The following is a 12,100-nucleotide window of genomic DNA, read 5'->3' as shown; positions in this document are numbered from 1 at the left end:
GATGAAAAAATCTTAACTGCCATATCCACTGAGTTTTATAATGTTAATAAACCTTAATAAAATAAGTATTCACAAGTTCCTACTAGACTTGAACTGAAGTTGATGACAGATCTGAACTTTTAATACTATATTGGGTAATAAAGAAGTAAGAGGGCACTTATGTCGCTTCCCTTGTCTCAGCCTTTGAGCAATCCTTATCATTTACTGACTCCTTTGTTCTGGCTTTCAAGAAAATTCATGTATGTGAGTTTGTTTCTAAAGAATATGAAAGGACTTGCAAATAAATAAATTATCCATGAATAAACTAAAACACTATGCACTACCCTTAAAAAATAAAGCACTCTGACTTGATGTTAGATAAATTATTAAATTTCTTAAACTGGAATATCCTTGCAAATCTCAAAGAATCATATGGGAGAGGATAAAAAGCTTTAAATGGTCATTTGAACCAACTGAAGTTCAAGATGGTTTGATGCTAGCTACCTTAGAAATCTTTGTTTCATATGAATTTGATATAAATGGAACAGTACATTTGAATTTCAGTGTCAGATCTACCTTCCTTCATGGGAATCCTAGCTAAAACCAACCTTTATTTTGGACTTCCACAGCACAGTTTAATACATTTGAACTCTGAAATATGGTTTGAAGATATATATACAAGCACATTTATAACCCTGTAATCAATAAAGGAGATAGTTTTAAAAAATAAAATTAAATATATCAATCAATGTTCCTATTGATTTAATATTCTTATAAAAGATTCTATTAGAAAAGGTTCTTACATACCAATATTTTGGTAATTCATTGACATCACCAAAATATTTTTAAATTTTATTTATTTATTTTTAGAGAAGGGAAGGGAAGGAGAAAGACAGGAGAGAAACATCAACCAGTTGCCTCTCACATGCCCCCACTGGGGACTGAACCTGCAACCCAGACACATGTCTTGACCAGAAGTCGAGCTGGTGACCTATTGCTTTGTAGGACAATGCCTAACTAGCTGAGCCATGCTGGTCAGGGCTGCATTAACTAATTTTTTTTTTTACATTGAAAAGAGAATTACTTTCTGGAACCATTAGCAATGTTGTGTGTGTGTTTATCTAAAAGATGTCTCAGCTTTCTTTACAAGTGCTATATGAACTCTGATTGAAGGCTCTGAAGGTTCCACTTTTCAAGAGTCCAGTTAGAATCCTTTCTCTAAGCAGGGCAGTTTCTTTCCTAAAGTCAAAATGAATTCCTTCTACATCAGAGGCCGGGAAAGTTAGGAGATATATAAGAGGTCAAAATTAAGTCCATTAAATCCCGGCCCCGGAATTTAGTCACCATAGAGACAGCAGAGATAAATAAACCAGTAACCTTAACAAATGTTCTGCACCTTTGCCAGACATATCTTTGACTTACCATTATTTTTACTTAAGTATCTTTCAGTCCAAACATAACTGACTATGAAGACTATAAAACCAAACACAACTGGGCCCAAAAGAAATAGGAACTCTCAAGCAGGCAAAGGGCAGGCAAGGAGTCAAGAGCTACCCCCTTCGTAATGTGCTCTCTGTTCCCCTTGAAAAACGATTGCAACATGAAGCTCCAGAGGCAATGACATATGGGGAAAATATGTGGTGCTAAAGCCAGAGGAAACCATGTCAAAAAAGAAAAACAGACATGAAGTAACTGACCTAATTAAAGGAGAAAAGTATACTTACGGCAAGGAAACAAGTATATCTGAAACAGGGACTGCAACTGGAGGGGAGGGGATGCTGAAAAAAGGCTCGTGACACTACAGGAAATTTTTGTTATTTGTCTAAATGAAACCAGAAGATAAAATAGGCACTGGCCTTGAATTACAGCTCCATTATGATTCTACTTCAGTGTACACTGAGTCTTTAGACATAAGATTCTCTCCCTGGCACTTGTACACATTAATGAAAAGCTCTGAGACAAATATTTATACGTTGTCATGTGGGACGCCCAGATGCCTCTGTACCAACCACAGGAAACAGAAGAAAGAAGAGCAGGGGCTGAGGATGACGGACTAAAGCAGCAAGTAGGAACTGTATCATCAGAGCTCCCTGTTTGGGCTCTGGGCATCAGTCCACATTATGTTTCAGAATTATTTATTAAACACCCACTGTATGACCAGTGTGAATATTGCTGCTTGCCATATGGAGTTGATTTAAATAGGTATATTTATGGTACAAACAATAGGACAATAATACAAATAAAACCTCAAATAAAGTGTTACATTGTCCATGCGCCTTCTAGTTCTTGTCCATGTGCACATACCTCATTACAAAGTTATAAATCACCAGCACATACACAATTTTGTGTCCTGGATTTTTTAGTAAGACTATATTATACAAATTCATTTTTGCTCCCCAAATGTCAGGATTATAATTTTGAGCGAATTCATGGAATTCCACTGCGTAATCATGATTACTTAATCAAAAATATTTGATGAAGAAATGAATCATCACTCTAATGTTGGACATTTAAATTCTAATTTTGTGTCCTTATAAGTAACACTGTGATGAATACTCACATTTAGCTTTTTGCCTTCTTAAAACAATTTGTTTCTTAGAATATGTTTCCCAAAACAGGGTTACTGGATCACGGGGTACTAATCTGTGTGACTTTTGCCATATATATTGCCATATAATGTTCCAAAAGGCTTTTAACCAACTTCCAATATTATCAGCAATGAGTATTTATTAGTTTTCAAGGTAACCTTATAAGCAAAGGGTTTTCTTTGTTTTTATTGATTTAATAGGTGAAAAATGTACCTTGTTGGCATTTGAATAGGTTCATTTTTGCATAGCAGAGAGGCTGAAAGTTCTTCTATATATTTGTTTACTCTGTGGTTTAATGTGTTGTTGCTGTTTTTTGTGTGTGTGTGTGTGTTTAGGTACTGCAGAATTTATTCAGTCAATGGTTACAGGACATCTACCATATGTCAGGCCTGTTCCAGGCCTTATGATCTATATTAACCCTGTGATAATATGGAAATTATCTTGTCAAATTCACAGAAAAGTTTTCCTGGTGTGTTTTCCACTTTTATTGAAGTATAATGAATAAAACTGTACATATTTAAGGTACAACATGGTGGCCTGACATACATACACGTTGTGAAATAATTCCCACAATTAAGTTAATTAACACACCTGTCACCTCAGAGCTATCTTTGTGTGCGTGTGGTGAGAATATTTAAGATCTACTGTCTTAGCAAATGTTTATATACTTGAATGTGTTCAACTTTTTCTTCCTGAATTCTTCTATCATTTTATAGCCTACAAGGTTATCATATATCCAGGGATTTGATAATTATCTAGTTTGTGTGGTCTGATTTATTTATATTTTCTAAGAGTCTCATATATATTCTCCTATAATTATAAAAGAAAAAGGCCTAATCCCCATTTCTTGATTTTTGAGCTTTAATATCTGGCTTTTTTTTACTAGAAGCACTTAATTTGAAAAAAGCTTTAAAATAAATGTTACGTTTACTGTTTAAATGGGCTATATTGTATTAAAAATAATTGATTTGGAACTTCCGGCCAAGATGGAGGTGTAGGTGGAAACACTGTGCCTTCTCACACAACCACGTTTAAAGACAACAAAGTTTTAGTAACAAAAATGAAACCAAAACACAGAAAATTGAACTGTACGTAAGTCCGACAATAATGAACCATTCAGCCAGACCGGTGAGAGGGGTGGAGTCAGTGGCTGGTGGACCGGTCTGGCAGGAAAAAGTGGCTGGACCAACCCAGGGGCAGAGGCAGAGGTTAGCAGATCCCAGGTGTGGGGTGGCAACAGGTGGACCCAGTGAGGGTGCAGGGTGGCTGGCTGACCCAGGTGACACTTTTGCGTGCAGATAAACCAGGCGAAGGAGTGAGCAGTGAGACAGACCACTCAGGCTAGGACTCCAGCGATGGGAATTAAAGCCTAAAAACACCAATTGGGAAGACTTTTGGGGCCGGGGTGCCAGGAAAAGCTCCCAGGCTCACAGAGAATTCGTTGGAGAGACCCTCAGGGTCCTGGAGGGTACACAGGCCCACACACCCGGAAGCCAGCACCACTGGGGCCGGTTTGCTTGCAGGAAGCAGCAGAGGGGACCGAAATATGACAGAGAGGGAGAGCAGAGCAAACACCATTGCCCCTCTCTGACTCTGCCCCCACATCCAGCGTTACAACCCAGAGACTTGGGTTGCCCTGCCCTGGTGAACACCTAAGGCTCCGTCCCTCATAAGGAACAGGTGTAAACAGACCAAAACATTATGGCTCAAGAAGAAGAACACCTCAAAGCCCCAGAACCGATACTTCTAAGTGACCAAGAGATAGCCAACCTGTCAGATGCATAGTTCAAAACACTGGTGATCAGGATGCTCACAGAACTACTTGATTATAGTCACAAATTAGAGGAACAAAAGAAGGCTAAACTAATTGAAATGAAGGGAAAGGCACAGGAAACCAATAGTGATGGAAAGGAAACCGGGACTCAAATCCAGGGAGTGGACGAGAAGGAAGAAAAAAATGACCAAACAGAAAAGAATGAAGAGACAAGAATTCAAAAAAATGAGGAGAGGCTTAGGAACCTCCAGGACATCTTTAAGCGTTCCGACATCCAAATTATATGGGTATCAGAAGGGGAAAAGAAACAGCCAAGAGTGGAAAACTTATTTGAACAAATAATAAAGGAGAACTTCTCCAGTCTGGCAAAGGAAATAGACTTCCAGGAAATCCAGGAAGCTCAGAGAATCCCAAAGAAGATGGACCCAAGAAGGAACACACCAAGGCACATCATAATTACATCAGCCAAGGTTAAAATGAAGGAGAAAATTCTAGAAGCAGCAAGAGATAAGACAGTAACCTACAAAGGAGTGCCCATCAGACTGTCAGCTGATTTCTCAAAAGAGAACTTACAGGCAAGAAGGGGCTCGAAAGAAGTATTCCAAGTCATGAAATCCAAAGACCTACAGCCAAGATTGCTCTATCCATCAAAGCTTACATTTAGAATGGAAGGGCAGATAAAGTGCTTCTCAGATAAGGTCAAATTCAAGGAGTTCATCATCACCAAGCCCTTATTATATGAAATGTTAAAGGGACCTGTCTAAGAAAAAAAAGATAAAAAATAGGAACAGTGAAAGGACAGCAAACTCACAGTTATTAACAACCACACCTAAAACAAAAGCAAACTAAGAGGACAACTAGATCGGGAGCAGAACCACAGAAATAGAGATCACATGGTGGGTTAGCAACAGGGGAGTGGGAGGAGGAGAAGGGGGGAGAAGGTACAGAGAATAAGTAACATAGATGATAGGTAGAAAATAGACAGGGGGAGGGCAAGAATAGTGTGGGAAATATAGAATCTAAAGAACTTGTGACACGTGGACATAAACTAAAGGTGGGGAAATGGTGGGGGAGGCAGTGCGCAGGGTGGAGGGGAATGAAGGGGGGAATCGGACAACTACAGTGGCTAAAATATATTTAAAAAATAAAAATAAAAATAATTGATTTGTTTAATTTACCTGCTGCAAAGAGAAGTGAACACAGGTTTATCTATAAAGATTCAACCCAAGTAGCTTGGCTAAGATATCCTTCTCTTCCTCAGGCCAAAAAAAAAAAAAAAAAAAAAACCCACAGATATTTACGAGCATCATTGCTTGACCACCTGTTCTTAGGATCACTTTAGGGTAGAGTGCTACTCAAAGAGAGGTGGGTCCTCAGACAAGTGTTGTGTAACCTGGTGCTTGTTGTAATATCAGAATCTCATGCCCTACTCCACACCTGCTTCCTCAGAATCTGCATGTTCATGTCTGAGAAGCACTAGCGCGTAGACCACGGGAATCTTCCAAACTCTGCTGATGCTCTTTCTCTTAATCAGGCACCACCAGAAGTTATCCCTTCCTCCAAGTGTTTAGCCTCAGACCATTTAATGCACCCCCTTAAAATGAACATTATCTAACATCGTGTTCCTGAAAAGCAACAAGCTGAAATTTTGACATAAAGGATGGGTCTAAGTTTGTAGCCTCAGTTTCATCAAGACCTGTAACAGCTAAGCAGGTTTTTCTTATAAATGAGTAAAATATTCAGATAATGGCAACTGCCCTTGTCCTTAGTGTCAAGGACATAAGAGAATGGTGAAGACTAACAAATTTCAGAGTTCACATTCCATCTAAAGATACAGCAGCTATTTGGCTCTAGCCTAACGTTACCAAATAGGAATGTGGGCTCAATGTTGTGAGATTTTCTGATATATCAAAAGAAGTTGAAAATCTGGATTTTTGAAAATGTGAAATTTCTCAATTTTTAAGTGCTGGCAATTCACTTAAAATGGTAAAAGAACACCTGTGTGTGCCAGATCCAGACCACCAGTTTGAGACCCTGGCTCCAGGCCGAAAATTTCCAAACTCTTTAACTTTGTGTAACCCATCAGGACAGATGGGTTACACAAACTTATCTGTTGGGTTAAACAAACCCATCTGTCCTTTTCATGCTTACTGCTAGTGCACCAAGGAGAGAGGTCACATCAATATCAACAGTACAAATCAAGTCACTATGACTACTATATTTTAATTTTTTGTGTTTTGTGGTTATCAAAACTGCCAAATCAATCATGAAAGTGATCATGTGTCAGAGATATAAATATTTTCTAGATGTGAAATACATGTTTAGTTAACAATAATGTCCCTACTACAGAAGCAAATAGAGTTCCCAGCTCAAGTATGCATTAAGAATTACATTGTATTCGAGTTTTTTTTGTTCCAAATATTTCCATAACTAAAAGGCAGCTAAATGAGATGGTTTCAAACTCTTGAATTATAAAGTTGACCTGTGATACATGCCGTGTTAAAAATAAAATGGGACACATCATTTAAAAAACAAAATCTCCTCCTGTGCAACTTGCAAAGCCCACTTTCCTAAAGTATTCAATTATTCCAAACAAACTTAAAAAATAGTGTGAATTACACCATTTATATTTGTTTTCATTTTGGGGGCATTTGGATTCTAGGCACAGCTGCAACCCCAGCAATCACTGCTTACTTTATTATCTGCACATGTGTTGATGGAGGTAGCATAAATCACAGGCTCAAAAAGCAGGCTAGATATAGGGATTCTGAATTGCACTCCTGAACCCAAACTGGTATACTCAACACTGAGCGATTTAATTTAAAAAGGTAAATCAATTTTCAGTGACCTCATCTGCAACAGGGAAAATAATCTAGGCATGTCCTACACTTGAAAAATATCAGACCAAAATGTATTATTATTTTTGTTCTGCTCACTTCTACACACTCCTGGCCTGTTACATAGTAGGACTGAATGAATGAGTGAAAGAAAGGAAGAAAGATCACAAGATGTAACTGCATTGTGACTTTGAACTGTTTTACATCAATCTGTCATGGTGAAACAGAATTTAACAGATTATATTTAATAACTCAGCTAACAATCTCACCGCTCTAAAACAAAACTCAAGTTTCGCTCAAATTAACATGTCATCGGGGTATTCTTAATATCACAAAACCACTTTAACTGTGTGTTTAAAAACTAATTAAAAGGTTCCATTTTAAGAATACAGTCTTAGAACACATTGTTTCCATCAAGTTTTTTTTCTTTAGATTTGTTTTAAATTTATTGGGATTGCAATAGTTAATAAGATTATATAAGTTTCAAGTGTACAATTCCACGATACATTACCTGTATATTGAAGTTTTCTACTGATGAAGCTTGTCAAACTGGCAGATTGCTGTGGAATGACTAATAGCAAACAATGCATGTGAATGGCCAAGTTTCACCTAGCCAGAATTTCCAGCTAAACTGGTGGGAGAATGCTTTCCCCCTCTGTAGATCTCCTCGAATAATCTAGTCTCTGTTTCTGTGGGAAAATAAAAGTAAGAGTAGTGGAAGGGCTCAGAGCTAACATCTCTGCTCTTTAGACAGAGCACAGTGCTTTCCATCGGCCCTGAGAATGGTTCCTCAGGAGAGTCAGAGAGTCACACCTTCTACTGGAGCTTATTTTTTCAATCTGTGAATTATTCTGCAGCAACTGGATGTTAACAAATGCAACTATTGCCACCTAGTGAGTGGGTACCCTAACTGAGATACAAAGACCGATGCTAACTGTGGGGCTGTGCAAAGAGCCAGGGCAGGGGGAGGGGAAGACAAAACCTGTTGATGAATAAGACTGGAAATCCTGTCTGGTCTGGTGATTGCACATGTGACATCCTCTCTCGTGAGTGCATGGAGTAGGGTACAAAAGCAGAAAGACTGGGGCCCCTCCTTCCATTGTGCCTGGATGAACCATCTTTAAGATTCCCTCCTTTCATTATTTTCAAAGGTGAACATCCAGTCTCTCAAAAAGAGAAACTGTGGATCATCACCGAGAAGACAGAAGTCACTGTGGCTAAATGAAAAGGACAAAGGATGCCTATCCAGTGTGTTAAATGAAAAGGCTGGTCAATCTGGCCACTCCCACCAGTGCAGCAGTGCTCTGAACTTCAGCACTAATCAGAAAAAATCATCTGGCCCATGTTAATCTAACCCAATCAAGCGTTTTTTGGCATCCCTACCACCAGATTTTACAGAGGCATCCTGAACCCCTGCTCCTTTCCCTGACAGTTGACTGGTTGACTGGGTCAGCCCAACCTCCTCACAGTTGTCAGCAAGAATGTTTTCCCTCTATCTTGCTCCACACAGATGTCCTGCTCCCTACTGTTCGTGCTGTGACATAAGCAGATCTTTATTTTCAAGCAGACCTTCTAATAGTTCTGGTGCGCTTGGCACATTCACTTTTCATGCCCCCAAATTAAATGAAAAGACATTAAGATTTTTTTCCCTTGGAAAAGGCATTCCCCAGAGAGCTAATATTTAGAATAAGGAGTGATAATGGTTGGGTCAATTAAAATGAACCCTCTTAAATCTACTGTACAAATAAAGCAGTTCACACAATGTTGACCCTACCACCACACATCGGAAAGCTGGAAATCAGTGTAAGAATTTGGTACTATTAGTAGTACTTACCTCACACTGGATGTGTGGACAACGCGATGTATTTGGCAAGAGCTGGATGTAGCTGTCAATGACTTCCAATGTGCCTAAGTTAGGAAAAAATGAAAATCAAGAGGCAAAGTTATATTTTCAGAAGAAAATTTTGAAATTCTCAAGAAAGGATCAACTTCCTTTGAAATGGCTCATGGTAACGCATTGTATTTACTTTGTATTCGCAACCTTAAAGTTAAAGGAAAACTGCCAAGATGTTCTGCATATTTCCCTAAATATCTGTTTATCATATAACATTTGCACCGGCAGTAGATCTGGCCACCTCATTATCAAGCTGTATTAGCACAAACACTCAGCATTGTTAGTGGAGTGAGCTCATGGCCTATTTCAGTTTTAAATTAACATTTGGCAATCGCCCGGGTAATCAAAACAAATGACTCAGTCTTTTAGAATAGATTTATTAGTTGAGTCTTTTTTCCTTCTTTTTAACATCTTTAGAATATTTTGCCACAGGAGGGCTCAGATCCAGACAGAATGTAGAGCACAAGTCACCAGAGGAATATTTAGAGGTGTTGCCATGGAGATGAGGTGCCCTGTGACCTCTGAAGTTATCTCCAATCAACAACAGGATTAGGATGCAGGCTGGTGGGCAGGCTCATCCCAGTGCTGCCGGCTCTGCATCGCATTGCTAGGAAACAGGTGTACCTTGTGCTTTTCCCATCACAGCACAAAGACAGTACACGCTAACCTGCTGCCCTCTCCACAGGCCCAGTCATGCTCCTTATTACCCACCCCTCATTATTCAGAAAAGGACTGGCTGGGACTAAGGAAAGAGGAAGTGTGATCACTGTATTATTCCCAATGTGTTAAATCCTGAAACTCATACCAAAAGCACTTTTATATCAACCGTGAAATGTACACAGAGCAAATGAAATGTGAGGAAAAGACAGCTTCTGAGAGGAGGGCTCTGTTTGTTCTGTTTACTGATCTAATCCCATGCCCAGAACATTGCCCGGTATACAGGAGGCTCTCAGGAAGTATCTACTGAATGAAATAGGGGAAAAAGAAACCAACGATTATAACCAGGCTCATAACTGCCCTCCACCCTACCCCCGACCAATGGCTTCCAGGATGACCATCAAACAAGCAGTGGTTAGAGATTCTTAAAAACTGTTAATGTACTGCAAAATAAATAGCTGGTCTGGTTAGCTCAATAGGTGAATGGGTTCATCCGTTTAGGAGACCTTAATGACAACTGTCGTTGTAGGTAACTCTCCGAACTCAAAACCGACAAGTCTGTTGACTCCAGAGTCAGGGTTTTTGTCTATCAGGTCAAAAGCCCAACGTAAGGTGAATTTGTGCCAGTTGTGAAGAGCTAGCTTTCAGAAGCAAATGTTTGAAAGTGACTGACTTCAAAGGAACACCTTCTAGTCCTCTTCCCACCCACACTCAAGTAGACAGAATATGAAAATATTCTATCATATAAACATGTACTTTTTTCATGTTATACCTCATTTGTCCTACAGGACTTCAAGTTTCTTGGTGGCAGGGACACAATCCCCTATTTCTTTTCTATCACCCAATACTCAGAATGGTATGTATACAAAAGGCTTTGCTCAGTCTCATCTCCCACCAACCACATCCCACTCATATGGAAATCAAGGTGCCACACCCTTTCCACAGGTGTGGTGAGAATGCAGCATGACACCTCTGTTCACAGCACAGGTGCTAGAGAAAGAATGTATAGGTTCAAATACTGGTCCCCCCTCATATTAGCTGTACAACTTCTCTCAGTTGTACAGTGGTAAATAACATCCTTCACAGAGAGGCTGTAAGGTGGCAAGAGGGTACTGCATGCAAATCACATAGTCCCTCACACATAAAAGGTACTTAATATCACATATATAATTATCATTATAATTATAGGAGGCAGAGTAAAAATATTATCAAACTTAGATAATGATTTCATCCTATGTAGTCACAAATGCCTGGCACCAAATAGACCCCTTTTGAGAATCAACCCAACTTAAACTTCAAGCCTTAATCCATAACACTCTAGATTTGATATACTATTTCATTTTACTTGCCCTTCTGGAATCAATTTTTCCTGCAGATGGATTTGATATATACTGGGTACTACTTGAAGGAATTCAGTTCTCTACTTAAAGAACCATGATAGCTTCCTCCCTAACGCCCTAACCCTGCCAGTACCTTCCCTGCCTTATCTCTGTCTGCTCATCACCTCTAAAAGTTCAGGTTTTGACTGGCCCCTAGGGGGTCGGGCAGCAGAGAACTTACCTTCCAGTCACCACAAGACTGGCTCTTCCTTTCAAAGTCCTTGCATGTCATGCTCCCTAACACCCTCCAGAGGGCAGAAGAGAGAAAGGCCCAAAGGCAAGAGCTCTCACATTGGGGTCCAACTTGGGTCCCTGCCAGGGGAGTTTGGGGTTCCATAGTTCTTAGTTTCATTGGCAAGAGCTAGACCACAAAGAATGATAAAAATGGACTGCAAGACTTTAACACCATTTGTAGTTCTCTTTCATTTTATTGTCTGCGCTAGTGTATTCCACTTAACATTTAGTTGGGTTGGGAGGATGAAGACACTCGTGGCAGGTAGAATTGTATATACTTTTGAATCTGCAGTGTGTAACTGTATGCCTCTGACCAGACATAATACAAACTCTGTTGACAGTATTGCGCAAGTCAAAGAATAAAAACAGAACAGCAGCCAAACACACTGGATAAAATGTGATGACAGCAAAGTAATCCAAAATAAAACCCAAACACTTTAGGGTCAGTCATGCTTTTAAATAAATCATGTTAATCTTATCCTACCCTGGCAGCATTAATAAGTAAAATTAGACAAATCGTTTATATTATTCCAGAAAAAGCCAGTAGCTATGTTCTTGTCACATTTAAAATGCACAATCATTCTTCAGGTTTAACAATAGTACTGTGGTCACAGACACTGGCGCCCCTATCACTACTGTCAGCCAAGCATAAATGGTCCCCAAATCACCAATCAACTGGGTGAATTAGGAAAAAAAATCCAGAGACAACAGCTGTTTGAAGGAGGCTAAAAGACCAGTTGAATCAAAGTGGATGAACC

General features: G+C 39.4%; 1 protein-coding gene across 1 annotated transcript in view; it reads right to left on the bottom strand.

Annotated features, from left to right (window-relative positions):
• LOC118982069 (four and a half LIM domains protein 1) overlaps positions 1–12,100 on the bottom strand; it is a 63,994-nt gene that overhangs the window by 29,878 nt on the left and 22,016 nt on the right. The window contains exon 2 of the mRNA XM_037038963.1: positions 9,013–9,086. The gene's annotated coding sequence lies outside the window, so the exon portion shown is untranslated. The remainder of the gene's footprint in view (positions 1–9,012; positions 9,087–12,100) is intronic.

The sequence above is a fragment of the Sturnira hondurensis genome, unplaced genomic scaffold (assembly GCF_014824575.4).
Source record: "Sturnira hondurensis isolate 20B ecotype Veracruz unplaced genomic scaffold, ASM1482457v3 Scaffold0024912, whole genome shotgun sequence".
In the NCBI taxonomy this organism is placed as follows: domain Eukaryota; kingdom Metazoa; phylum Chordata; class Mammalia; order Chiroptera; family Phyllostomidae; genus Sturnira; species Sturnira hondurensis.
This window is presented reverse-complemented; position numbering and strand designations above follow the sequence as displayed.